This window comes from Oryctolagus cuniculus, chromosome 12, assembly GCF_051225735.1.
Source record: "Oryctolagus cuniculus isolate XC-2025 breed Fujian yellow rabbit chromosome 12, ASM5122573v1, whole genome shotgun sequence".
Taxonomy (NCBI): Eukaryota; Metazoa; Chordata; class Mammalia; order Lagomorpha; family Leporidae; genus Oryctolagus; species Oryctolagus cuniculus.
Genome location: NC_142878.1, coordinates 52,654,783 through 52,681,886, shown reverse-complemented (window position 1 = coordinate 52,681,886; position 27,104 = coordinate 52,654,783). Strand labels below are relative to the sequence as shown.

Sequence of the window (27,104 nt, the reverse complement as noted above, 5' to 3'; positions counted from 1 at the left end):
GGAATAGCCCCATTTCTCCACAGGATGAATCATCAAAGGTACCAAATTCGGACAGAGAGGACAGGCTGCTTCTTCTGGGTAAGGAGACAGAGGACTCCAAGGAGTTCAGCTTTCTTAGAATCTGTCTACGTGTTGCTATCTCAATTTTCAGATCAGTGTATTGCAATCAATGTCTTAACTTTAATCATAGATCTTTTCTAATGTTTGTTTGAAAGTTGGCATGGCAAAGAAAGAGAGATCTTCTATCTTCTGACTCACTCCACATACCCACAACATCCAGGGCTAGACCAGGCCAGAGCCAGGAGCCAGAAAGTCCATCTAGGTCTCTCACATGAGTGGCTGGAACCCAATGATGCGGGCCATCATTTGCTTCCTCCCAGGATGCATTAACAGGAAGCTGGGACTCAAACTGGGCACTCCATCCAAACTGGGATACGGGTGACTCAAGCAAAGGCCCACCCACTGTGCAAAGTGTCTGGCTCTAATCATAGATGTTGAGTTAAACTGGTGTTGCAATCGAGCTACCCATGGAATGAGTTTTTTATTTAGTTTTCAGAAATATCAGACCCTATAGCTATGAAAGATAAGGATTTGTTTCAAAGTAAACACAGAAATTTTCTAATTCCTTGCCTGGATTTTCAGTTAATTATATTTTATTTCCAGCTCTTCCCAGGCACTTGGAAGTAATTCACAAATCCCATGTTTCTATATTTCTTCTTTCTGCTCTATTGTCCTATGATATCAGCTTCGGGTAACTTAACATCTTGCCTTCTATAGATGTTTGATGTCAGACACTACTAGTGTCCCATTTACCATTGGAAATAGGGTCATTAATGCTTCATAAAACAGATCATCAGGGGGCCGGCATTGTGGCATAATGGGTAAAGCCACCACCTGCAGTGCCAATATCCCATATGGGTGCCGGTTCGAGTCCTGGCTGCTTCACTTCCTATCCAGCTCTCCACTATGGCCTGGGAAAGCAGTAGAAGATGGCCCAAGCCCTTGGGCCCCTGCACCCAAATGGAAGACCCGGAAGAAACTCCTGGCTCCTGGCCCCTGGCTTCGGATCAGTGCGGCTCCGGCCACTGTGGTCAATTGGGAAGTGAACCAGTGGATGAAAGACCTCTCTCTCTCCTCTCTCTCTCTCTCTCTCTCTCTCTGCCTCTCCTTCTCTCTCTGTGTAACTCTTTCAAGTAAAATAAATACATCTTTTTAAAAAAATAAAAAAAAAAAAACAGATCACCAGTACCAAACTCACACCCTTAAGGTTCTATCTCTAGAATCACTTCCAGGGCCAGTAACTGGATCAGGAGCCACTCAGGGAATTGAACCTCACAAATGTGGAGAAGTAAAGGCTGGAAAGGAAGTCAGATCATAAAAAGTGTAATTAACATATCTGCCTGAAGCAGGAGCCCAGGTGAACATGCTGGAGTTTGCAGGAAAACCCAAACAGCTAGCTTTCAGCCACAAAAGTGGGACCGTGAAGGGCAACTCTGGGAGGAGTTTATGGGAAGCCCCTCCCTCCACGCAGTTATCACTTGTGTGAGTCCACAACCAAGCACCTGGTGGTGGGCCTGGGGTCACTGCTGGCAATTTGAAGTTATTTTCAAATTTTTAAAATTAGTTTTGTTTGAGGGGCAGAGAAAGAGTCAGACAGGCAGGCAGACAAAGCAGACTCCCATTCACAGGTCTACTACCCAAAAACCCACAAGAGCGGAAGTTTGGAGCAACAGTGCACATATCCTGCCTGGGTAGCAGGGAATCAAACTTTGAGAAATTACCTGCTGCCTCCCAGGGTGCACATTACCTGGACTCTGGAATTCAAACTCAAACCTTGGAACTGTGATGCGGAATGTGGGCATCCCAAACCACAGCTTAACCACTAGGACAAACACTAGCCCATGGATTTATTTTTAAGTGGTTTTCAAAAATAATAGCATAGGGGCTGGCACTGTGGTGTAGAAGTTTAAGCCTCTGCCTGCAGTGCCGGCATCCCAAATGGGATCTGGTTCAAGTCCCAGCTGCTCCACTTCCTATCCAGCTCCCTGCTAATGCACCTGGGAAAACAGTTGAAGATGGCCCAAGTACTCGGGACCCTGCACCCACATGGGAGACCTGGAAGAAGCTCCTGGCTCCTGGTTTTGGCTTGTCCCAGTCCTGGCAGCCATTTGGGGAGTGAACCAACCCAGGAACGATTCTCTCTTTTTCTCTCCCTCTCTCCTCTCTCTGCATCTTTGCCTTCCAAATAAATAAATACATCTTTTTAAAAAACATCATAAAAGTAACCAACATTTCTTTCAGAAATTCTCATAAAGTAAAGGGTAGAACACACAATACTAAGAGTGGCTGGTTACTTACGTTGCGAGCTTAAGTGGCTCCATCATGTGGCAGGAGCAAAACCATTTATGCTTCACTTAGTTCACAACTAAATTATAAAAACCTTAATTTGTTTTGAGTTTGTTGAGAACTAAAAATCTTCTAATTTTATTCATAATATAAGGATCATTAATTTTTATATCATATCAGTTAAATTTCACATAATCTATGCTGTCCAACTTCATATTTTAGACTATCATTCTTCTCAAAACACATTTTTAATTCTCATAAAAACATGAAGAACCATAAAAATTCTACAGATGCACACGTTCCAAGTACGATAAATACCATTTATAATTTTTAAGTCCATCTTTAAATTAATACTTGTTACTATGATAATTTCCATGCAAGTCTTGAAAGTGTCTTAAAAGTGATTACAACATGAGAATTGGTAAGAATTGTGTTGCAGTAATTATCATGAATTTCCTGTGACTCTGAGAATCTAATGTATTAATAAATTCCTTTGAAAAATAAAAAAGTGATTGCAACCTTGTTTCTCTGTTAAAAGAAAATTATTCAAAAAGAGGCAGAGACTTAATAAAATGTGGAAGTTCTTTGCTTTCTAAATTCTTCAGTCAGAAATCCAAATAAACTAAATTCTTGGAATATGTAAAGCATAATTTATTACCTTGTAAATTTCAAAGTAGCATAATGATAACCTGATTACTAAAATTCATTGTTACCAAATTGTAACTTTTTAATTCCTTGGGGAAGTATTCCATCTTGACTCTAGCCATTATATATTTAAGGAAATAATAATTCACAGGCAAAGCATGGTCAGCACTGACCACACCAGATGGGGATTCTTCACATCAGTTTCCTAGAGCTGAGGAAAACTGTAAAATCCCCAGCCCCCAGCCTCTAACTCTCCACGTTCTCAGCAAGAAAATTTATTAGTGATAATTTGTTTTCAATGTATCCTATTAATAGGTAGGAGAAGGAGTGCCTTGGAAAGGGCTTAAAAGAGCAAATGCATTGTCATTTGAGGCGAAGCCTGATCCTTGTCTCAAAATAGCATAAGCTTGCCACCAATGGGGTGGCCCCCTCTGGATTTACTAAAAACATTAATTTTCTTACTCATATTTACGAGGACCAATTACTCAAACAAGCTACTGTCACAGAGAGATTCCTCTGACCATAGGCAAACCCCCAGTAGCCCAAAGCCATTTGGAAGACTACTGTGGATGGATTTGTTTTGTTGTTGTTGTTTTTGAGTGAAGGAAAAAACACTAATGAATTGGGAAAAGACTAAATAGATTTTGTTAATCCTTATGAAACTAACAAATGCAGCAGTCCGGAAGAGCTAGACATTCCCTGATGGATATGCAGGGAAAATTAAGATGCAAAAATTATAAAGAGATTGCTCATGAACACATGAAAAAGTCAACAACATCAAAAATTTACATTTTAAGAATGCAAATGAAAACAACTTTTATCTCAAATTAACAGATTTTTTTAAGCAATCACAACTCAGTAATGATGAAAATGGACATATTAAGAGCACTCGCATTTAATACTACTGTGACTTCAAATTGATAGAGTGTGACAATAGATTTCTAGTATTAGGTATCAAGACTTTTAAAATAGTCATCCTCTTGACTCAATAATTAAGAATCTTTAAGAGTCATCTCATTGAGGACAGGGGTCCTGTGTGGGGAGTTAGCGCACAGGCAGAGTTAGACAATAAGAGAGAGAGACAGAGAGAAAGGTCTTCCTTTACCATTGGTTCACCCTCCAATGGCCGCTGCGGCCGGCACACCATGCTGATCCGAAGGCAGGAGCCAGGTGCTTTTCCTGGTCTCCTATGCGGGTGCAGGGCCCAAGGACTTGGGCCATCCTCCACTGCACTCCCGGGCCACAGCAGAGAGCTGGCCTGGAAGAGGAGCAACCGGGACAGAATCTGGCGCCCCGGGCCACAGCAGAGAGCTGGCCTGGAAGAGGAGCAACCGGGACAGAATCTGGCGCCCCGACTGAGACTAGAACCGTGTGCCGGCGCCGCAGGCGGAGAATTAGCCTATTGAGCCGTGGTGTCAGCCGATTGCCTGCCATCAAAAACACAGATGATAACAAGTGTTGGTGAGGATCCAGATAAAAAGAAATTCTCATCCGTGTTGATAGGAATGTAAATTGGTATGGCCACTACAAGAAACTGTATGGAGGTTCCTCAAAGAACCAAAAAGAATTTTATGATATGTTCCAGCAATCCTACTTCTGGGCATTTACCCAAAAGATTTGAAATCAGTTTGTCACAGAGATATCTGCACTTCCATGTTCACTGCAATTTATGAGTGGGAAACTGAGATCCCGAAAGTGCTAAGATCTCATAAATACATAGAAAGAATCACGATTAGAACCAAGTGGGAGGCCTTCCAGTTGAGTCCTCATCTCATGCTCCCTGTTACTGGAGAAAGGTCAGGGCTCCCTTGGTTGCTAGAGGGGGAGATATTTCAGCTTGTAGGATGATTTAATTCCCCAGAGAGTATCTTTACCACTTCTTCTTGTTCTGCTCTTAGGGAATGTACAGTCTCTACCTACTGACAGATTTATTTTGTTTTGACATTTTTAGAACCGAAGAGTAATTGGTTACGGCTGTATGTCATGCTCATCTTGAACTCACTTCATTCCAATCTTCATGACCTAGCAGGAGTGTCTGGTGTAAACAGGTGTTCAGAATTGTTGAATTGGGTTGAACTTTTTTGAGGACAGTAGCCAAACATGTTTCTGCAGTTCATTAATGTTAGGATTTAGAAACAAAGTATTACTTTATTATATTATTATTATTATTACATATTATTATATTATATAAAGTATTACTTTAGCATGTGTTTTTGAACAGCAATAACAAGATCATTAAAGCTGACACAGTTTGGTTTAAAAAAAAATGAAAGACAGTTCTATTTTACATAAGACAATAATTTTAGCAATTCCTGATTCCATAGGTACACAAATGTATGTTCTGGAGCTATTTGGACAAATTTATTTATGTTAGACAATCCATTTTAAGAAAAGCTAGAGGCCAGCACCGCAGCTCAACAGGCTAATCCTCCGCCTTGCGGCACCGGCACACCAGGTTCTAGTCCCGATCGGGGTGCAGGATTCTGTCCCGGTTGCCTCTCTTCCAGGCCAGCTCTCTACTGTGGCCCGGGAGTGCAGTGGAGGATGGCCCAGGTCCTTGGGCCCTGCACCCCATGGGAGACCACGAGAAGCACCTGGCTCCTGGCTCCTGCCTTCGGATCAGCGTGGTGCCCCGGCCGCAGCGCGCCGGCCGTGGCGGCCATTGGAGGGTGAACCAACGGCAAAGGAAGACCTTTCTCTCTGTCTCTCTCTCTCACTGTCCACTCTGCCTGTCAAAAAAAAAAAAAAAAAAAAAGCTAGAAATGTTTTAAGGACACACAACCTAGTATTCAAAAGATGCTTTTATCAGATGATTTTTCACATTATAAAATATGTGTTCTTTGAAGAAAAAGTGTGATTTTCATATAATTATAAAAAGATGGAAATAATCCATGATCTCATCACCCAGAAACGACATCTGTGTCACTTTGATATAATTTTTTGAGTGCTTGATCTCAATGTATTTTCTTACATTGTTGAGGCCATGTTATTCATTCAATTTTCTGTTAACTTTTCCCCATTTATATTAGACCAAGATTTTTTAAGCCTTTAAAAGTTAATCTTTAAAATTTTAATTTCTAAATTGTAAGTGGACAAATCATAGTCTTATATATGTATTTTTTAGGGTACAAACTAATGTTGGAATTTATGGATATAATGTGGAATAATTAAGTCAATTAATTAATATACTTGACTACCTAAATACTTGCTCTTTTTGTAGTGAGACATTTAAAATTTACTTTCTTAGTGATTTTGAGATACACAATGCATTCCTTACTACATGCACCAGTTCCAGTTCTCGAATCTGAGGGGTCTGTGAGGAGCCCTGTGAGGAGTCTGGTTGGTCCCTAGAGGCACTTGGAGGCTTAGGTGTTAGGGGATCTGAGAATCTCAGCACTGAATGAGGGCATAGTTCTTCAGCAAAGAATTTTAGACAGTTTGCAAGCACTTTGGGTCTTTAAAATAATTAGTTAGTCCCTGGGCTGCCTCTTATAACTTTAATATTTACACTATGACAAAGTGAAAGCGCTCATTAGTGCTCCAGCCAGAGTAATACCATTCTCTTTATTCATTCCAATGAGCTTATTTTACATGAGCAAGAAAGAGCTAAAGAGGTAGAGCCCCATGGGGTATTTTCTTAGTAGAAGAGGATTTCAGACGGTAATAAAATTGAAAAAGTTTTAGCATAATACCCTCTGAGAAACTTTTTCTCACATCTTATCTCCAGAAAGTGAGGCCACAAATAAGTGACTTTTGACACATCCCCTCTCCGGTTCAGTCCAGAGCTGCCCACAGTCCCCGTAAGTACCCCATCATCTCACTCTTCATCAGCAGAACTGGAAATAGTGGTAGCGGAGGAGGGCGGCAGGGTGGCAAACAACATGGAACAATGATCTCTTTCAAATTCTCCTCAGAAGGGCTCAGGGGCCTAGCAGTCCAGGTGCCCCTAAAGACTGTGTTTACTTAGCTGCATTCTCCCTGGTTGTGTTGAGTGCCCTAAAAATGAACAGCTCCCCTCCCAAGTTCACGTAACTATCCATTTCCTTTCCAGCAGAGTGTGTGGTGGCTGCACAGGGAAGCCACCCGGGGACACAGCGTCTTTCAGTTGCAGGTGTGAACTCTGTGTGCTCCTGCTGAGGGCTGGAAGCAACCTCCACACAGGGCCTGTAGCTGGTGCGCTCACGGAAAGGGACAACCTCGGAGGATGGGGCGGCCTTCACCAATTCTGATACATCCAAGGGTAAATCTGGCAAGGTCATCAAGGTTTTTGAGGATTAATTCTGTAAGAACTCCTTACACCAAAGGGAACTCTCCTCCAAGGGATGATTCTGCTCTGTGCTCTGCGCTCTGATGGCAATCATGTCAACCCCATTGGGATCTACAGCAGAAGATGAATACCGCCCACTGGACAGGAGGGAGGCAGACCCTCGGTCATTCCAGGAAAGGACCAGAGGGACGGCACTGCTGCCTGGCTTGACATTTTCTCTAACATCAAAAACAGTGTGATTTGCATTTGAAGCTTTCCGGAATTCTTCACTTTATGCCAGGACTGGCCTTACCTACAGATGAATCACTCGTGCAGTAGGACTTAGCAACAACAAAAAATTCTCCATGAGAAGAATTGTATAACCTGTTGTGATGTCTGACATCTGTCCATTAGTGACCCTCTGGCGTTCAGCCATTGATGGAGCAGGTAAAAATGCACATTTGTTACTTGGAGAGGTTGCACACAGAACCTTTATCAACTATTAATTCCCCAGCGTTGCAGGAATGCCAGACTGTGAAATTTGGGTTAAAATCAACATACCAGTAATTGGAGACTAGCTTTATGTGCTGCATATTTAATTTATGAAAAGGGTAACGTTAATAGGTGATACCAAAATGTAAATACATGCAAGATGATCATTTGGGATTAATTAATGCATGACAGATCCTTGATAGGTTATTAATGGAAATGAGTTTGGGGAATATAGTTTAACCTTTGAGATTAGTGTCAAGAAGAAAGGCTATCTCCCCTGGCACCTGAACATCAGTACAATTCACCACGGATCACATGCAGTTCATAAGTTGACGTAAGCAGACTATATGAGACAGCGAGTAGAAGGACCTGGTTTGACTCTGTCTCTGCTGCTTGCAAGGTGAGTGACCCTGGTCAAGCCACCTACACAATGTGAACCTCAGGTTCCTAAGCTAGAAAACTGGGGTATGGAAAGGAATACTTGGTGTAAAATTCTGCTTATCACACCTTTATTAAAGAACCTCTCTCTCCTTCCTCCATTCACAACTGTCAGAGAAAGGAGCGGACTGGTGGTGCTGACCTCCACAGACCTACACCTACCATGGAGCCACTGAGAGCTCTGAATTTGGGCCAGGCATGCCTCTCCCATGCTTGATCACCTGTCTGCTGGTGCTTGCTCACAATGTCAAAGACATGGCCACTTCCTGGGTAGGAAGGAATTACTTTTGGGTATTTTTACACAGGTCCCTGTGTCTTTCTACCTCGCTTCTAAGAACTGCACATCAATTCAGATGGGGAATTTTCAGAGGGCAAGATTTCTTTCCGTTTCATGAACTGAGAATGGGGCTCAATAGAGAACCACACTGAATTGGGAGTTGAATAAAACATCGGTACCATCATTGTGATGCTATGAATTTTAAAGATGTCTTAAAACATACCTCCCCCTCTTGCTGAATTACTAACTTCCACATTCTATAAAAACAAAATCAAATTGCAAACATCATCACTGCAAAGCAATCTAGGCATGTTGGCCAGACAATTAAATTCTATTTGTCATCCAGAGGGGTCCCAGAGACCTTCAGGACCTGGGAGGAAACCTCTTTGTGATTGGGCCCTACATTTTTGCACAGGAAAAAAAAAAATTAGACTGCACACATACCTACAGCCAGTTTCCAAAAGAAACTAAGTTGCAAAAGGGGAGCATGTTGTTCAAGTGAACCACAGAAAATGAGGGCGAGGGGATCCTTATGGACAGACCTCTGCCATTTGAGCTCCTAGGGCTGGTGTCCAGCTGATCACATGGCTTAATTCTTTGCTTTTATAAGCAAAGAAATTGAGGCTCAGAAAGGTTAACACAGGACCCAAGGTTAGAAGGTAGAGATGGGGCTGAGTGTGGTTTACATAAGAGTTCAGACACAAAGTACGTGATCTCAGTTTACTCCATTGGAAACAGGAAAACCCACACAACCCTACCAGCCTGGACAGCCCCCAGCTATTACCAACACAGAATGGAAGATCAAAGACTGCCAAGGTTCCTGGAAGCCAACCCGAAAGCACACTGGCAGTGACTGCAGGCTGATGCACTACAACAGTGGCTGGTCTCTGCTATGGCCTGGGATAGCAGTAGAAGATGGCCCAAGTCCTTGGGCCCCTGCATCCGCCTGATGGACCCAGAAGAAACTCCTGGCTCCTGGCTCCTGGTTTCGGATCGATGCAGCTGCGGCCATTGTGGCCATCTGGGGAGTGAACCAACAGATGGAAGATCTCTCTCTGTGTCTCTGCCTTTCTCTGTAATTCTGTCTTTTAAATAAATAAAATAAATCTAAAAAAAAAAAAAAAACCACAGTGGCTGGGCTGTTTCATGCACACTGCCCTATACTGTGAATTCCCAGGCCCTGAATTCCAAGTCCTGCTAAAACCTGAAGCTGACAGCCACAGTGATTGGGCTCCTGACACTTGGTGGAGGACCTGGGGTCTTGCAAGTGGGGCTCTATGGCCACAGGACACAGCTGAGGATTCCTGTGCTTCTCAACAATTTGGGGGCCCTTTAACAAGGACAGTAGGGGTGGAAGAGGAGAGAGAAGCATGGGCCTGCTTCTTTCTCTGGGCTGCATACAGACATCAAAGCCACCAGGACTTCTGGCTTGCTTCAACTGGGGCTCTGGCAGTGATTAGCTCTAAACCTTTGGGGAAGTTATCTAACCTCTCAGAGCCTCCTCGTCCATAAAATGGGAATATAAGGCGGACCTCCGTTGGTTGTCAGAGTTAAATGAGTCCGTGTTGTTTAAAGTCAAAGGCACAGTCAGCACTCGGTGGAAACTAAATTACCTCCCCACTTACTGGTTTGGGATTCACGGTGAACGAAGGGAGGGAGAGGAAAGCTCAGAGACCATGGCCCCATGAACCCATGCCAGGCTTTAGGTGACAACTCCTGCACATGCCTGTGGAGTTCAGCAGAACTTTTCTTTTTGTGACATTTGCAGAAACAAAGAAAAAGAGAAGCAAGACATACAGGCAGGGCTTCAGATCACTTTGAGTCTGAGAGTCAGAGCTGAGAGTGTTTGGGAAGTTGCTTGTCCAGGTGATGTGGACAAGACCAAGGTAACGAAGCCCTTGGCCAGGACATAGCTAAAGGTAAGCAACAGCCATCTCCCACGGCCCAGCACCTATGGAGACCCATAAATTATCCAGTTCCAACGGGCCCTGGAAGTCTCTGTCTCTAGAACTGAACCCTCCAGCTTTCTCTGTCTCCATGCAATCCTCCACATCCTCTGTTTCAAGAATAAAACCTTTGCAACAGGACTGGAAAAAAACAAAACGGGCTCTGGGTACATCTACGGTAGCCCTTTATTTCATGCCATTTGCTAAGAGAAAAACTGTGCCCCAGAATTGGGGGGAAGGGGAGAAAGGAAGTCTAAAGTTTTCCTGACTCAATGAGAGAGATGAATGGGTTAAATAAAAGGTTGTGAGTTTATCTACAGCTCAGCTAAGCAAGCTGTATCCTCACACGGACACCCTATGGGCTAAGTGAACAATACGAGGCTTTTTTGAGCTCCCTGGGATCAAATGCTTTGCTGTTGAGGTTATATTCCTTATATTCCGTGGGAGCTGATACTGAAGCTTCCTGCGCCTTGTCACTAAACACAAGAAGAGGTCAAACTACTGTAAATTTAAATGACATAAAACCTTCCCCCAAATGTCTGATCTCTGAACAGTCTTTTTTTTTTTTTTTTAAACTGAGCTCTTTGGTAACAGAACGTAGATCTCTCTGTCACAGCAGCACAGACTTTGGAAAACTTGACATAACAGAAGTTCTTCCTCACAAGGCATAACAAACACCACCACAAACCAACGTCTATTTTACTTTTAACCAGGATTGAATCAAAGCATCTTTGAATTTGCTTTTAAACTTTGTATTTTCACATGACCAATAAAATGCCCTCCCTGAACACTGCTGCTGACCAGAACCCCCAGAGGCCTGCCCAGTGACCCCCAGAGACAAAAATGTAGTGGGACTGTGAAAAAACATAGCAAGACATTTGGGGCGGTAGAGAGAAGAAGATGAGAGGGCCCCTGTAGGCCACTACACAAAGGCAACAAAAACCAACAAGTGCTTAGCAAAGAAATGACTGAAGATGGAGATAAACAGTGGCAATGATTTTGGCATTCTCTGTCCCATCATGCTCCAGTTCAGTGTGAAAACTTAAGAAACATTTCTGGATTTACTTCAGTTACCCCAATGCTAGCACAGTATAGGTTTCTTGAATGAATATATGAAAGAGCATGTAATCAATGAATGAAAGGTAGCAGTGGGAAGAAGAAATCTATTGCAGGTTGATGAATGGGACCCTGGGAAGATCGCCCTCTGACTCTCACAGCTGACTCTGGCCCAGGGAGATGGCCCACAGCTGGAGCAGAGTCCTTAGGGTATGGGGACCAACGAGGCCACACATCTTAGAGAACACGTCATCAACTGCCATTCACTGAGTCATTTACTTCTACCAAACGCTTGCCAGCTGTTGGAACTTCCAGCAAACCACTTCTTTTCTGAATCCTTGCTCCATATATTACACGTTTTGTTTCTTAATTTAGAGAATTAATACTGCCATAGCTGTTGCACTTCTTCCTACTTCCTTCTGTAATAAGATCTTTAAGGGATGAGACTGTGTCATATGCTACTTTTATATGTCTACTTCACTGCATATCCCAGAGCTGAGAACATCTGGAAAAAATCAATCAATTAATGAAATTAATGATCACCTGTCAAGGCTTAAAGAGAAGGACATTACCCGCTTGGATTGATGATAAAAAGCAACTTTACTCTTTGTGCCTCAGCCCCTCCATCCTCGTGTTGGGAGACCACGGTAATACAGAGGCACCTGCAGCCTGTGCATAAACCCTGCAGCTGGCGTGCACCCTGTTGGCTCTTCATTCTCACTCTCCTCACTTGTACTGACAAGTTCAACCCTTTATATGACAATTGTCTTCCATCCTGGGGACTGTGGTACAGCTATCCCCAGCCCCGATCCGAGGAAACAGGGCTAGGCACACATTCTGACGCCACCACAGACAACAGGGCAAATGTCCAACATGGTCAGCCTCAGGAAACATGGGTCCTGGATTAAGACAGTGCCTCGAGTGAAATGAGCATCCACTCACAAAGACTCTGTATTGAAATCTGTGGTGTGGGCAGGCAGCTGAAAAAGTCCCTCAGATTCCCCTGGCGCGCGGCACCTTTCTCCAGCCCAGGACCTGAGGGTTCCTCAAGGTACCAGGGGATACTTCAGCTTGGGCTCTGTCTGCACCCAGGTCACTGGATGCACCAAGGCTTTTGGCAAGCCCAGCCCAGCCCAGTGTGCCAGGTTTTCAGGATACACGTTTGGAATGCAGAAGGCAGACGGCTTGGTAAGAAAGCTGACAGCACTGAGAGAGACAATCCCAAGGAGATGGCAGAATATGGGTCCCAGACCTTGGCTGCAATAAAATAGCTGAGGCGCTCCCTGGTTTTATTTTCTATGCAACTGTCTTACTGCTGTTTCCACAGGGGCCAAGGACAAGTGGCCACTAGATGGCAGCAGAGGGCAAGGAACGCGAGGTGCAGGCCGGCTCCGGGAGCTAGGCTGGAAGCCCCTCCATTTTGCTTTACATCTTTAATGAGATATGTGAGGAAAATGAGTCCCTTACATGCCAGACACAGATGCCGCGGCATATGGAGAGATGCCGCACAGCAATATTTCTCTGGTTATTAAACAGGAGGCACCTCACCACTCATTCCCTGCATCCTCGCGCAGAGCTGTCCTTTACGTCCGACAAGGTAGCAACACCGCGAAGGCGGCTGTGGGGACGTGGGGCCCCGGGCACGCGGGGGGTGTCGCGGCCGAGGTGCCGGCAGGACCCCGGCCACGAGAAGCAGCCCAGCCGGAGGTCCCCGTGTGGCTCCTGCTGCCGGACAACCCGCTGCCCCTGGCTGCCCCCTGGGGGCTCACTGATGCAGGCCGCGTTACTATTACCGCAAGGCAGCTCTGTGGCCTGACCTTTCACCACAACCCCCAGGTGCGGAAAGAGCTCTGGGCATCTTGAAGAACGAACCACACTTGCCTTTCTGGAAGAACTCAAGAGAGGGCGCGCACTCAGACGCCCGGAGGTAGGGGAAGACCGCGGGTCACGCAAGCCGCAGGCGGAAGTGGGGGCGTCCTGCTGATGGCCGGAAACAGCGTCCATGCTGCTCACCCTAATTCCCTGGAGTTTCTGCCAGTCCGGGGCAGCGTTGCCCCAAGCTACTGGCTTAGCCTCGCCCCACTCCCATCACTTTCCCACTTCCCAGCATGCCCAGCCACTCAGTCTGGCCGTTCCTTACTGACTCTTCCACTCTCCCAAACCCAGCGGGGTGCACTCAGTCCAGGCAGCCAGCACCCCTCCCGGGCTCTCTCCTCAACCCTAACGCTCAGAGGTCCCAGAGCTCAGTCATCAGCAAAGCCCTCAACAGCCCTGCAACGAAGGCAACTCCTTATTTATTTATTTTCATTTTATTTGAAAGGCAGACATGCAAAGCTCAGAGAGACCTTCCATCTGCTGTTTCACTCCCCCAAATGCCCACAAACACTCTGGCCTGGGGCAGGCCAAAGCCAGGAGCTAGGAACCCAAGGTGGGTCTACGCGTGTGGGCGGCAGGAACCCAAGTACTCGGGCCACCATCTGCTGCCTCCTAGGCACATGAGCAGGAGAAACAGCACTGTGGCTGCAAGGGGGAACTCTGATATGGGTTGCACGGGGCCCAAGCTTTGACTTTAACCACGGGGCTACGTGCCCGGTCCAATGCAGCCATGTTTCATGCCGAGAAACTAAGACACAGCTGCAGTTCTCCTGGTCCGTATCCCCTTCTCGTGGATGTGAACCTCTACCAAACATTCTCCACTGAGAAAGTAAATAGCAAACGCGCCCTGCCGCTACTTGCCTCCGCTTTCAGGCGGGGACTCCGTGTGCTGGAAATCATCTCTCATCTGTGTGACCTGAGACAATTCACTTAACCTCTCTGTGCCTCATTTATTATCTGTAATTTGAGAGACTCCAATGGGATGATGACTAAGGCCCCTTCCAGCGGTACGATCCTGTGGTTTTAATTTCCCGAGCCTCTGCCAGCCCTCAAAGAGTGTCACGCAGGAGGCTTTTCCCAACAATAGGCAGACTCAACGGGAGCGAGCAGAATTTCAGCCTCCAGTTGAGAAGAAATGTGGTCGGGGCTGGCGTCTTGTTGACATCCTTTGTCCTCAGAGCAAGGCAAACCAGGGGGCTTCAGCTGTTATTGACGCTAACAGCAGCGCCTGGAGGTGGTCACACTCTCGTGGAAGGACCACGCAGGGCCGTCCCCATGGGCGGCAGAGAGGAGAGCCAAGACTGGAGGATGTTTTAATAACTATTTCTCAATAAAGACAAAAAAGAGAGAGAGACCTATTTGATTCGGCACAGGAGTCTGGGGGCAAATGCAGGTCTCCCAGGAGGAATCCACTCTCACCCGTAATGGGGGATTGGTTCAGCTCAGCTACTCTCTCAAAGGGCTGAATGCAGCAGGCAGTGGCACGGGCAGCTCCCCGCAGCTCCATGTGAAAATGACTCACAGCGGTTATGAATATCAAACCTCTTTGATGTGTTCCCAGACAGGAGGAACAGCCGCGGGGGGAGGAGGTGGACCCTGGATGCGCTCTGTGGGGCGGCACGCAGAGGCCTGGACGCATCTGGCACCGTTCGGAAGCTCCAGGAGAAACCCAGGCGGGGTAATTACCTAGGACTTCCTAGGATAACAGAGCTCCCTTTCATCCGTCTCCCGCTCTCCCTCTGTCTCCGGCTATGGAGGAATTAGATTCTCCGAGAAATTGCAGCCTTGTTCTATACCTTCGCCTTTCCCGGGGGGATAACGATTCACATCCCTGAATAAAAGTTGTTTTATTGAGCACAAAATGAATGAGCCCCTCACTCAGCATCTGTGCCAATTGCTTTAGCGCCAGAGACCTGGCCCCAGCCAGCCAGGCGGAAGGAGTTTCCTCTGTAATGGCTGTTTCTAGACTCTCAGCCTTTCAAGTGGCTGCACGCTACCTTGTTCTCCTAATGGGCTCTCAATGATGATTGAATACAAAGCCTCCAAGCCTCTCCTGTGTCGGCAGCGCCAGAGATTGTGTCTGAGTGGTGTAGGGCAGAAGACAGGGCCAGGCCGACCGGCTCTCGGCGGAAGAGAGCAAGCCGCCTCGTGCCTGTTTCAACAGGAAGCCTATTTCGATGGAGCAGGTTCTTCCATGTTAGACAGGGTTCAAGGGCACATTGGTTCTGCAAACTTGGGTAAAGTCCTTCCAGTTAAAGAAGGGATTGGCAAGGGCAGTTGTAGGAGAGAATCTGTTCAACCCCATGCTTGCGCATTTTTCCTTTCTGAAATGGGTTTGGCTTTAGCTTGCAATTAGGTTGGGTTGGGGCCATGCACCCACAGCAATCTGTACACAACCTCACATGGAAATCATATAAACAGCTACTGCTTACTGAGCACCAGCCGTACCCAGACGCAACGCCCAGAACTCCACATGCCCCGTCTCCTGTAATCCTCAGCACATTCTGGGTGAAGGGACTGGGGGAGGTAGTGTTAGCCTCATTTGACTGATAAGTAGCCTATGGCTCCAATCTGAGAATCTTCCTAAGATTGAACGAGAAAAATTACAGGGGATCTAGACTGCTGGATTCCAAGGCCTTGTCCCTTAACCACTGTATTGTGGACAACATGCTTATTATCAAGTACTTGCTGCCTTGGAGGCACCGGGGACCTGAGGGACAGCAGGGTAGACTCAGTTCTTGACTTCACAAAGCCTCAGTTTAATGACACACCAGCACACACACACAGAGGCTAGAACATGTGATGTCTCCCAAGACTCCTGCAACCACGGCATCCATGCTCCATGCTTCCTCATTCTCCTTCCCGCAGGCCTCCTGCTCTTGCTCACCATTTGGATGGTTCACTTGGTCCAGGCTTGGGTCTTCTCCAGTATCCTAAGCTGTTGTGGTTTTTACAGGCAACCATGTGGACAATTCAAGCCATTAGTCATTTTGCTGTAGTTACCCAGCCCCTAACTGGTCATTTGTTTTGTTTCACTTTATAATTTAATCAGAAAGTTTCTCTGACCACTTCTCTATCTTTTGGGGAGAGTAGAGCAGGAAAGCAGCAAGGGCAGGGAGGATTTCAAACCTGTTGGCGGTTCAGGAAGTCAAGTCATAGGTCAATTTGAAGGCATAAAGCGGGGGAGGACCCAAGGAGGGGAGTGAAATTCCCTTGTCCCCGTGACCTTGGAAGGTAAGTGGTGACATTTCTGATGGACACTGTGTGCTAAGGTGAGACAGAAGGAAAGAAGCAAGCATTGCTCTGCTTGCAGATTTTGCCAACAGCAGGTTGGCTGCCAAGGCTACGTCAGCCTTGACAATTAGGTCCATGATCTGGAAGGCAGGACAGTGTCCTACTGTGCTGGACATCTTCCAGTGGCATTGACCCAGTGGGGAGGGGATGCCTTGATGTTAAGAACTCTCCCCCAAAACCCAGTTTACAGGCCACCCACGTGTAAAGCAGGGCGAGATTGAGACCATCGAAGTCCCCAAAGAATGCATTCTTGCTGTCTATGGACCAGTGCCCTTCACAAATTCAATGGTAGAAAATAAAAAGCTTATTACCCAGGGAATTTTGCCTCCAATTTCATTTCTAGAGATTTATGCTGCTTTCTATACCGCCTTTAAGTCTGAAGGTAAATAATTTGAGATCAGTGTCTCTCTAGAACCTTGAAAAGAATGGATTAAGGAGACCCGGTGTCCAGCTCCAGGTAGCCACTCATCCACCACCACCACTACCACCACACTTGCTAATACCCAAGGTAACCTGGTCATCTTGACAGTCAGTGACTGTTTCTCCTGACAAAATCCACATTAGGAAACCAAAGTGGTCTTTGTTGTGTGGTTCTCTCCGCATCCCTCCCAAGGTGCCCAGTCAGTAATGAATCTGAATCTCGAAGCCCCCATTTGCTGTTTTCCCAGTTTCCATCTGGGGGAGCCATTCCATAGGGCTCCTTCCTCCCACCCCCTCAATTAATCCACAGATAGCCTCTCTGAACTTCAGTCTCGGAATTCCTCTTTCCCTACATTCCTGCTTTTGACCACTGGAGGGCAATGCTGGACTGGCCAAATCACTGCAGGCGCTCTGCCCCAGCCGGTCCCCACATTGTCCTGTCCAGGATGCAACCTCTGGTTGGATGCCAAGACCAAGGACCATTAGAGCACCCCTAAGCTGACAGCACAGCTATGCTTATTGAAATGGCTCCACTATACCTGGAATAGTAGGACTAAAAGTTCTCCGGAAAGCAAATCTGGCTTCATGAGAGCTACAATCCCCTAGGAAAGAGACTGTGAGAAGAGTTTGCCTAATTGATACCATTACCCAGGAAAAATCTGTCTCTGACTAGGACGTGCAGATAACTACCTGTCTCTGCTCATTCAGGCTTAAACCCCTTGCGGGTAATGTCTTGGTATGCTCTGCATTCCTGGTAGCAAGCTTGGCAGCAAATATTGGCTCGATGGACGGATGGAAACATGTATAAATTGGAATTGGCCATTTCCAGAGCTGTGGATGTTTTCCAGCTCTTGTAAGACCCAAAGTTTGTCATTAACCAGATGCTGAGCATTCTTAGTCTTGACAACAGCCAAAGATGTTTGGGATGTTAATTAAAGCAGGGGTTGTCATTGTACAAATGCTGTTTCAAATACCACCGCAAGAGTTTCTGGTCTCTTGTTTTCAGGAAGTCCTTCATTACGTCGTCCATGTGTCCTCACACCTGACTAGCCTGTGGATTACAAAATAAAGACACTGTCTCATTTATAAGCAACTTACAGCAAACTACAGCCTCACCATGTGGAAGTCGGAGTGTCCATTATGTCCCTTGGGTGAGCTGTGGGAATTTGTGTCCCACCGAGGGTCTCCATGGGGTACTGCAAGTCCACTGAACCAGAGCTCTTCTCCATCCCCCAACAGCACCAAGTGAGACTCTTCTCCAGGCTGCTCTCCCCTCCGCCACCACTGCATGGGGTCCCATGCCAGTGTGGACACAACCTACTCTCTTAATCATTCAAACCACAGCTAAATATTTGAGGAGGGAAAGAAGTACATATTTTGAGACCTCAAGCCAAACATAAGACCTTCCCTGTCTTCCAGTGGGTTTCCATGTAACAGGGAGCAACTCAATGACCCAGTAAAAACCTGCAGGCATCCCCACGTCTCCATGCACAGAGAGCAGAAGAGATGTTTTTCTTCTCAGTCCCAGGCTAGCTCTTTGCCTGCCTGGGATGACTGACAGTGAGAAGAAACATTTCCCCCAGGGAGGCTCTTCACCTGCCCCTCCACCAGCTCAGATGGGATCTGACTTCCTGGCCCTGACAAGGCAAGCAAGGTACTCAGCTGTGTCATTAGATCTTATTGTGCCATGTATGGACATCAATAACTCTACTAAATTCATATTTGGGGTAAAATACACTCCCTCATTCTAACTAAAAAGACACCATTGAATTTTTCTTAGCACTTACATTTCATTGTGCAGTATCTATGTTCAGTTACATGCTTTTATAATCCTCAAAATAGTGAATTTTTGTTATAGATGTGAATAAACTCATTCCCAACCTTACTCTGGTTTTCTCAACAAAAGAATGCTCTAAAGTTCACCCAGAATCTTTCCCTGCAGAAACCCAACATTTTCAGTAGTCTTCAAGGAGTTCTGCTGAAGAGAAAAGAAGAAAGAAAAAAAGAAGTCCTGCTTTTATGATTCCTCTGTTATAAAATGTCTACCATAAATCTCTCCTTATAGTTTAAACCTAGGTCCTCAGACAGCACAATTCTCATCCTTCTGAAAAAACAATTATGCTGTTTTTAAAAAGTTATCTGGGGCTGGCATTGGGGCATAGTGGATAAAGCTACCACCTGTGACACTGGCATCCCATATGGACCCTGGTAGGAGACCCAGCTGCTCCACTTCCAATCCAGCTCCCTGCTAATGTGCCTGGGAAAAGCAGTGGAAGATGGCACAGGTACTTGGGTCCTTCCACCCATATGGGAGACCCAGATGAAACTCCTGGATCCTGGCTCCTGGCTTTGGACTGGCCCAGTGCTGGCAGTTGCTGCCATCCGGGGAGTAAACCAGCAGATGGATGATATTTCTCTCTCTCTCTCTCTCTCTCTCTCTCCCCTATCTATTTGTAACTCTGACTTTCGAATAAATAAATATTTTTTTAAAAAGTTATCCTTTGATACCTTTCCTGAGAGTAAACAGAGACTGAAAACACGAATTCATTCTAGGACAGCATTTTTTCTATCACTGTCCATGGGAGTTGAGTTGAGCATATATTAAGCATGTCCTATGCTATATTCTTTCTTATTTTGCTTTTAGTGTGATTAAAGGAAGGCCTCTAGAGTAAAATCTCTGTTCCACACCTGCAAAAAAATCAACATACAGGAGTTTCCATATGAGAGGATATTGACAGTCACACACAGACTCAAGAGGCAAGGAAGGTCTCCAGGTTAGCTCACTGCATTCAAATGCACACCTGCCTTGGTGCTGTGACTTCTAGGTCCAGATCCCCACTGGGTGGCAGTGCCTGAGGCCTTAATGCCACATCTGATGTCCAGGTTTGACTTTGATGGCAAGGACAGGCCCTCCTGCCTTGCAATTTAATTAAAGCCCAAAACCCTGCCCAAGTTTTCAATCTACTGACACTCACCTGTCCCAGGTGAGAAATCTCTGAGATGGCTTCTCTTTAAACCATAGTCCTTTCTTATAACTCTGATGCCAAATAATCCTGGTTATTACTGGTGGATTTGATTTTTGGATGCTTCTGTGGTGAGTCCTTCCCTACTCCACACAGTGGGTTACTCCCCGGGGAAAATGATCACGCTGCACTGCCTTGAGCATCAAGGACTTCAATAAGGACTGTGAACACCAATGTTGCCAGAGTGGGAGTCAGGTCCTTTAGTTCATTCACCAGAAATTATCCAACAGGAAAAGTTTCTCTCAAGTTCCATTCAGGGTACAGCAGCTTGCCTTCAGGATTCAAATAAGACTACGACATACCTTTTTGCATACACCATGCCTGGGACAGAGCACATTGGACGTCCCCGGAAAATCAACTCCCCAGGAGATCTACCTTTAGAAATGAACCTTCCTAAGGGTAGTGAGAAGATGGGAGGATCACATATTTTCCAATGGGAAACACATACAGACCTCCCTATCACTAATTTCTAAGGTCAGACTATGATGAATGTTGGTCAGAGTACAATGCACAGTTGCCCAAAGAAGGGAGAAATTAGGTTGATTCAAGAGGACCAGGAAAATCTCCCTGGTGGAAGATGTAGTTGACATGAGTTGAAGGATGAATGATTTTGATGAATTGGGAGATTAGGGAAGGACATCGCAGGCAGAGGGAGTGCAGCCTGAGCCAAGGAGATGCACAGAACTGTGTCTCCGGGGAAACATTGTTCCCTCCGTGAGGCTGGAGTCTGCAACACCTGCAGAGAGGAGTGACTGGAGGGGTGGCCTGTGATCTGATAAAGAAAAATCTTATGAGTTAGACTAAAAGAATTGGATTAGGTACTAGAGAAATGGGCAGAAGTCAGAGGTACATAAGAATACACGTGCTGACAAAGTACTTTAGAAAGACCGCTGCAGATGGGAAGACTGGTTTGAGACTAAAAGCACAATACCACAGGCAAAGTTAGTACAGAAGCTGAGGTGGAGATTGAGAAGGGTCAGAAATAAGGACCTGGAAATGGAAAAACAATTCAACAAACTCCTCAGAAGTAGATGAGTGATGTGTGGTGACGAAGGAGAAGGAAACAATGATCTGGCCCTGGCATCTTTGTGTACACTGGAAGATGCCCTAGCTTCCGTGCCCCGAGACTCTGCCATTAGGAATTAATCCATACTCATCTTTTAGAATATTAACACTTATGGTGTCAGTTCTTCCAGGAATATTTTTCAGTTCCTATGATCCCAAGGGCTGATCTTCAGTTGCAGAATTCCAAGCACCAATAGAGGAGATTTGGGGAGAGGACTCTTCTTGAGCCCCTCGAATGCCAGTTTGCAGTTGAATGCATGCTCCTGTTTCTTATAAAGCCAGCTATGTTGGGAAGCACACAAACAATGTGCCTGTAACTATTTGATTACTGCTTAAACATGAAATCTAAGCTGAACATCTATACTCTTTTTCTTCACTGAATTCTGTTTCCTCGTGTCTCTCCAGATTAGGACATGGAAACCTGATTCCAGCCACAATGTGTCATAAGCCCCTGTCCTTCCCATCCGGTTAGAGCCTTGGACCAGTCACATGGTTTTCAATGTGACATTCCCACAATGCCAGGAAATGCCTTCCCTAGGAGTTTCAGTACACATACATGTTTTCAGAAAGCTCCACTGTCCCAAACATCATCCACACTGTCATGGCCGAACTTCCAGGGAACCCCTAACCACCAGTGTCCCACCAGCCATACCACCCGCGCTTCACCTCCACATGCCTCTGTGTGTCCATAACTCTAAGTCCAAGCATCCTTGAGTGAGTATCACTATATTTCTTTGTCCACTGTCCTGCTATCCCTTTAAAGTGGTTCAGGAGAATGTGTTGCAGAGTCAAGTCATCTTGGGAGAAAGAGAGGAGAAGAGATATTAGAGGGTAAGCAGAGATGGGAGTAAAGACTTTGAGAAACAATAAAAGACAAAGAATCCTTGACCCCCATCAGTCCCAACTCCCAAAATAAGAATGGCTTTAAAGATAGCTTAGTTTATTATTCAATACAAATTAAAATTTCCTGGCTCTGCAGTCATTGTGTACATAATGAAGACAAACCATCATACAAAAAATGCAGTTATCCTCACCGTTGGAGCAATAACAACCAAGCTGATTCTGCTCCAAGAATAGAGTGATAACAGTGCTGAGTCAGGAACTTCAAAAATTTTATTGTTAACAAATAGAATGATTTCTTGATGGGAAAATGGCTACAAAGGAAAGTGGGTACAAAAAGAAGTCTCTGGAGCTGGTGTCATGGGGCAGTGGCACAGCAGACAGCCTGTGGGCGCCAGTTCCAGTCCTGGCTGCTCCACTTTTGATCCAGTGCTCTGTTAATGCACCTGGAAAAGCAATGGCAGATGGTCCAGACGCTTAGGTTTCTACTACCCACATGGGAGACCTGGATGGAGTTCCAGGCTCCTGGCTTTGGCCTTCTTCAGCCCTGGCTGTTGCAGCCATTTGGGGAGTGAATCAGTGGATGAAAGGTCTCTCCTCACTCCCACCCCTCTCTCTCTCGGTCTCTCTAACTTCTAAATAAATAAGTATTGTAAAGGAAAAGAAAAAGTATCCCCCGATTCTTGAATGGGGGTGTGGTTTTCCAGGAGAAATTCCAGTCTGGTGACTTCATGGTGAGCTCACAATCAGCTTTCTCTAGCCTGAAGTTACATGTCATTCATCATCAGACTTTAAACTCCATAATGGCAGAAATTTTGACTGGCTTTTGTTTGCATTATACATTGTATTCAGCAGAAACCTTTTATATATTTGTCACTCAATAAACATTTTCTGAAAGAGTCGTTGATCGATTGATTGATTTAAAATGAGCAAATTGCCTCCTCTTCTATGGCTTCTGAATTGTGAATCCAAGACCAAAACCTGCCAGATGGACAAGAGAAGCCACAGCGCCTTTGGAAAAATGCCCATTCCTACCTTTGTACATCTTTCTGTGCACCTTAGATTCCTGAAATTCAGAAACAAAACCCGAGAGATCGTGACCCACCACGTGTCTTCCAACAAAAGACCATTTCCCTGATTGTTTCCTTTCAGAACATAAGCCTCCTGGGGCTGATAAGGGAACGGCACCAGATGCTGAAAACTCAGGCTTCACGTGGTGGAGGGCACAGAGCCCCTCTAACGGGGCCTATTGTATTGTCGCCTGTGAACGAATCGGAGTGTGCCTTTCGATAGCGCAGGCACCAGCCACCCCCAAGGACCTCTTTGCTTTATTGCTGCAGCAATGAAGCAACCACATGGCTGCTGTAGATAAGGTGGGCCAAGTGCATTGTGCATGCAAAGCAGGCTGCGTGACACACAGCACTGGGAACCACGGATGCGCCACGCACTGGCTTCTCTGCATCTTGCTGTTTCTCCTCTGAAAGTACACCCAGATAAATGTGTAATCCCCCCATTGAATCTTCTTCACTTCTCATTGTTGATCCTTTTTTCTTTGTCAAAGGGCCTCTGTGGAACTCAAATCGTACAATCTTCCAATATGTCTGCCATGATTGGGACATAGGTGAAGTTCCAGTGCCAATATCACATTCCTGGTGGAGTTCAAGGCTCTGTGTATTGGTATCTACAGAGAGCTAACCAGCAGCTCACCTGCGTGTATCATGCCTTTCAAGGCACCCTGGAATCAGAGCATTACCAGTGGTCCGTTGGCAGAAAGATGTCCTCCAGCTCTTCAGCCATTAAGCACGTACAGCCAAGAGCCACAGCCATTTACTATTGTGCCCTGCAGGCACCATGATACATGCTGGAGAGCACACTGAGCAAAAACTGTATGCCTCACACGGGTTCAATGAAGAAAACTCAGAGATTTACCAACAAGACACGAGGCAGTCAGTGTCATCCTAAACTTGCTGCACTCGCTCATCAAAATAAGAGGGTTTTAAGGCTTGCAAATTGATATACTGAATACTGCAGGGGAAACAAAGCAAGCACTTCTCAAATAATAAAATGTATTCATCAGCTAGCACCTCCTTACTTCTATCCTGCTAAACCATGAGAAATGAAAACTAATCCTGTTAAATTGCTTGAATCTTCCACTTGACAAACAAAAGCACAGTCCCTGATACTCAGTTTGACAAATGAGTTAGACACATATACAAAATCAAATCCAGCCATTAATATCTGAATTACAGACCTTGGAAAATTCACCAATATTTCTTTTTTTTCTTTTTCTTTTCTTTTCTTTTTTTTTTTTTTTTTTTTTTTTTTTTTTTTTACAGGCAGAGTGGATAGTGAGAGAGAGAGACAGAGAGAAAGGTCTTCCTTTTGCTGTTGGTTCAGCCTCCAATGGCTGCCGCGGCTGGCGCGCTGTGGCCAGTGCACCACACTGATCCAAAAGCAGGAGCCAGGTACTTATCCTGGTCTCCCATGGGGTGCAGGGCCCAAGCACTTGGGCCATCCTCCACTGCACTCCCGGGCCACAGCAGAGAGCTGGCCTGGAAGAGGGGCAACCGGGACAGAATCCAGCGCCCCGACCAGGACTAGAACCCTGTGTGCCAGCGCTGCTAGGTGGAGGGTTAGCCTATTGAGCCGCAGCGCCGGCCCCAATATTTCTAAATTTCTATTAAAAATACATTAAATAATATTAAATTATATATATATCTATATATATATATAGAGAGAGAGAGAGAGCAAATGGATGTAGAGCAGGTGGCATAGTAAAGTGGTTGACCTCAAATTTAGACTTAAAGGCCAGATTTCTTGGGTTTTGAATCCCAGATCCTCCACTTAGGAACTATATGACCTTGGGCAAGTTACTTCATGCCTTTCTTTCCTCATCTATAAAAGAATGATAATAACAATACTCACCTTAAGAATTGCTATAAAAGTTAAGTGAATTATCATTAATGCATTTAGAGCAAGGTTTGGCACATGCGAAGCGCTCAGTAAGTATCAACTGCTCTTATCATTGATGGTAATGATATCATGATGTGATTACTAATTTCTCTACTGTTGGTCTGGATTAAGCCTTTAGGAAATTGTTGGTAAGGTACAAATTTTGACAAAGTCTCAATTTATCAATCATCTCTTTGACAATTAAATATTCTTTCCTACATTGGTATCCCATCTAGTGGGAACTAAATTTTAATGGAAATCCAGAGAAATACAATTTGCAAGACCTTCAAAACCTTCTAACCGAATGCTGATAAATTATTCAGGGATCTCTATATATGAGGAGAAGAAAAAAGCAAAGGAAAGTAATTTCTGCTTGACTTTCATAAAACAAGCAAATATAGACTTTGTAAGATTAAAATACAATAGTAGCTCCATTCATTAAATGGATTAGATAGTGGAATAATTTATAAATGTAGATCCAGAAATAAAATTAAAATTTTTTATGAACATAATTAAAAGGAATTAGTTCTATTCCACCTAAGAGGCATGTTAGATGACCAGAAAATTGTCCTACCACCAAGAAGACATGAAGTTAAGTCAAAGTATGCCTATTCTTAATGCATCCTGAAAAACTGTCAAATGAGCATGAGCTTAAGATCCCAGAAGAGAGGCCAGCACTGTGGCATAGTAGGCTAAGCCTCTGCCTACAGAACCAGCATCCCATATGAACACCTCTTTATGTCCTGTCTGCCCTCTTCTGATCCAAAATTCTGCTTATGGCCTTGGAAAGCAGCAGAAGATGGCCCAACAATGCTTGGGCCCTCACACTCACGTTGGAGACCTGGAAGAAGCTTCTGGCTCCTGGCTTTGATTTGACCCAACTCAGCCATTTCAGCCATTTGGGGAGTGAACCAGCAGATGGAAGACCATTCTCTCTGTCTCTCCCTCTCTCTGTATGTAACTCTACCTTTCAAATAAATAAATAAAATCTTAATCTTAATCTCCAGAAAAGAATCAACTCAACAAAGACCCATTCTGTCAGCCTCTCAGCATTCAAAAAGCCACCCACGGAAGCTCCTTGGTGTGAACTGCTGAGCTGAGAACCGAGGGTGACGACTGTCTTCCCTACTTCCTCTTCTGAAGCTGCAGCATATCCTGCTCCCTCCAAACCTGTGTATTCACCAGGGGGGGACCCTAACCTCCCTGCTGTCTTCCTGGTTTTCCCACTTGCAACTTATCGGCACTGGTGCTCCTCAAGCACAGCCCTACAGGGGCATAGAACAACACAAAATAGGAGACTTTTACTGGGATTAAAAAAATGGGAAGATCCTTTATAAAATCTGGCTTTAGGGTCCGATTTCAAAGTTCTAACCCTGGTGGGGCACACACAGACCCAGCGGGAGTTTGCTGTTTGCTGGGTTAATGAGTCTCTATTCTTCCTGAACTTATTCTTTCACAAGGCAACTCAGGTCATTGGTGACACATGCGCAGAATTCCCAGATGTCAGTGTAGGGAGGGTGGAATTTCCCGACGCACACTTATAACCCCGGTTTCCTCTGCCTTACTCTGCCAGTAAGGAGCCATTTAGTAATTCTTCCCCAGAGCCAAAGTACAAAAGCCAATGCCATACTACCAGTAATAGGGAAATTTGACTCAGATCTCTCATTCTGATTCTGCACTCGAAGGGTCTCAATGGAAGAAAACATCTTTCTAATTTTTCAAAATTTGCTACAATCAAAGGTAGAGGAAAGTTGAGGGGCAGGGAAACCAAGTCATTAAAGAGCTATATAGTGACCTCCAAGCACTGTCCAAGCACATCTTGGCAGTGATTCTTGGAAATCAAAAGGAAAAGTGTGCGGAAGCTGATGAAATATCTGAGTCTCTGTTCCTGCTCTGCGTCAGCTAACTGGGAGCCCTACAATGTCCCTGTGAAGAAGTCTTAGAAGAGAAGGTGAGCAGGAAGGTTAAACAAGTGTTCATCACGAATCCATAAGGCTCAGCACATAGAACTGGCAGCGTTCACCTTCATATTCAACAATGTGTGTGGGGCGTCTACTATATTGTGCCAAGAATCAAGGACACCAAGGCAAGCAGCTCTAACTCTCGCCCAATCTGGAGTTCATACACAGTGAGGTGTATATGCTGACCGAGGAGCTGAATTAGACTCATGTGGGAGCAAGAGAAATACT

The 27,104-nt window shown here is 45.3% G+C and overlaps 1 long non-coding RNA gene across 3 annotated transcripts in view; it reads right to left on the bottom strand.

The window, feature by feature from the left end:
- Positions 1–27,104, bottom strand: part of LOC103351159 (uncharacterized) — a 100,315-nt gene that overhangs the window by 21,644 nt on the left and 51,567 nt on the right. The window contains exon 3 of one of the 3 annotated variants that reach the window (XR_016217975.1): positions 15,810–18,086. The exons of the other annotated variants lie outside the window; for them this stretch is intronic. This is a non-coding gene — a long non-coding RNA (uncharacterized LOC103351159). Of the gene's footprint in view, positions 1–15,809; positions 18,087–27,104 lie in introns of those variants that run through there. 3 annotated transcript variants of the gene reach the window in all.